The following is a 2533-nucleotide window of genomic DNA, read 5'->3' as shown; positions in this document are numbered from 1 at the left end:
CAAACTTACAGGACTAACAAGAACATCGTTTTACATCATGACCGAAAACAGACAAAGTACAGACATAAGTGCACCAACAAACTCCCCCTTGGCTGTAGCTTTGTCTCGATTTTGGTCATCTTTGATCTTCGCGTCTTGAAGACTCTGATGTCCTTTTAAGTCTTCAATGTCGGAGGATCTTCAAAGTCTTCACGTCTTGAAAGCAGAGAGTGTATCAACAAACTACCCGTATCATGTAGGAAGTGTGTTGACAAACTCCCCCTTAACATAAGCTCCCCCTTGAGTTATGCTTGTGAATGACTTGATCTTTACAGCTTGAGATCCTTGTGGTGTTGATGATGGTCAGCAGCAACTCGATCAACTTCATCATTTGAGTGCCTTCACGTCGTGTCTTCATTCCGAAGCTTGTCATCGACCATGTTCTCCTTGCCTTTAGAGTCTGCACATGCAAGAAATCTAAACGCGTAATGAGAACAACTGCTTGGAATATAGTTAGTATAAACAAATGACACACGTATGACCATGTCACAATCAAACACCGTCCGACAGTTTGAAAGTTTAACAAATTTATCAATTTTAAATTCTAACTTTCAAAACTTTGCAAATTTCGACCATTTATGAAGATTTAGTCAGTTCGGTTTTCGTTCAGGTTTCAGGTAACGAAGACTCGAGCTCCAACATCGTACGATCGAAAATAAAATAGAAATAAAATCTTTTTGGTATTTTTGAATTTTTCAAATGTAAAGACTGAAAGCAGTAAATAAATATATACAGACATTCTTTTTGCGAGTTTCGAGGGTAAGAGAATCATATCAGTGTACGGTCATGCCAAAACGCTCTTGTTGTTCAATTAGTTAACATTAAGATAAGCATCCTATAACAATTATCGGTATTGTTGTCCACTTAAGCTCAACTTATCAGATGTAATCATGGCAAAGGGATACGTTAAGGTATGATTTATACTTACCGACCGGTGTTCATCCACATCACGACACATTCCCGTATCAAGGTATGCACGAGGGTTCATCTTACCGGTGAGTATACCGATTATCATCTGTTTGACCGTATATGATGTGAGATTCTCACTTATTTTGATTTGAAAACAAGCCCTATGTGATATAATCACTTATTGATGAGGAACTTGATTTTCATATGCATGAGGGCACAGGAGCAAGTCCGTGAACAGGTCAGTACTTTCGTACAGCAGAGAGACGAACTTGACTCCCGGACGAATGTGATATTTTATCACTTATTTTGTATGGACATGTGATTGTTTATCACTTATTGAGGTCGAATGCAGTATGAATTATGTACACGTATGTATGGTATCATGGAAGATCTAGACTTGCGTCCCCGTTATTTTTCGGTAAAAGATACAACCATGATACCCAGATGATAAGCAGCATAAAGACCGAATATCTCAGAACCTCGGCAATCTATCAAACGAAATTTCGGTACTAAGACCATATGCCAATGAATGGTTCCCACCTGATCTTCAGTCGATTTAAGATTTATATCACCCTGCACACTTTAAAATGATTGTGAGCCTACCGATACATCTTATATAGAGCTGCTTATCGTTTTTCATTTAAGGTTTAAAGAGGTTTGGATAGACCACTGATGTACTATCATTTTCTCTTTTGCTCGCCAGGAAACTCATTTTTGTTTTTCTATTGTTTTTGTGTTTTTTGAAATTTTTCGATGTTTTTGGATTTTTAGAATTTTGGATTTACTCCCCCTAAAATCAATAAACTAAGATAAATTTAAAACACAAAGATATTTACAAAAATGATTTTCCGATGTGGTTTACTCTTGCTTGACCTTAATGCCATTTACCAATAATACAAAGTCAAATCTTGATTTGTCAAATGCGTTGGTAAAAAGGTCAGCACGTTGGTCATCGGTGTGGACCATGACAACATTGACGAGTTTCATAAAGAAACAATCACGTGTGAGGTGATATTCGAGATCAACATGTCAGGTCAAAGAGTGCTGTATGAGATGATAACAATTCATAAAGCAGCTTAAAAAACAACAAGTATAGGAGAGATTAGAAATTTTAAAAAAACTGTATCCTGCAACTGTTTCGTGCATTGCAAGGAATCTGAGCACTCTCCCAAACTGGATATCCACCCGGTGTGGACTTCAAAGTCGATTTTGTAGCTACTGAGAAATCTCTTGACAGCAAACAGGATCATAAACCTCCGGGTCCAGCTGGTCTTCCATATTGCACCAGCGAAGGTCTTTGACTTTCTCTTTCAGAAATGGTGTACGGATGTTCAATCCATGCCAAGGCTTCTGCACACATTTCATTGTATTCTTTCCTGAAGACCCGATCAAAAACCGTAACAACCAACTTTTGGCATGTTCTTCATTTGGTCGAATTTTGCAACTTCATTCAACCACATTCTTTCACCAACATAACCTTCTTCTTTCCTTTTTCTTTCCTCTCTCTCCATCAATGGCAACAACATTCTCCTAGATATATCAATATTTCGGATCCTTATGTCGCCAAACTTGTGCATGGACGCTC

This window comes from Helianthus annuus, chromosome 6 (genome assembly GCF_002127325.2).
Source record: "Helianthus annuus cultivar XRQ/B chromosome 6, HanXRQr2.0-SUNRISE, whole genome shotgun sequence".
NCBI classification, from domain to species: domain Eukaryota; kingdom Viridiplantae; phylum Streptophyta; class Magnoliopsida; order Asterales; family Asteraceae; genus Helianthus; species Helianthus annuus.
The sequence above is the reverse complement of the archived record's forward strand: the minus strand, read 5'-3'. Positions refer to the sequence as shown.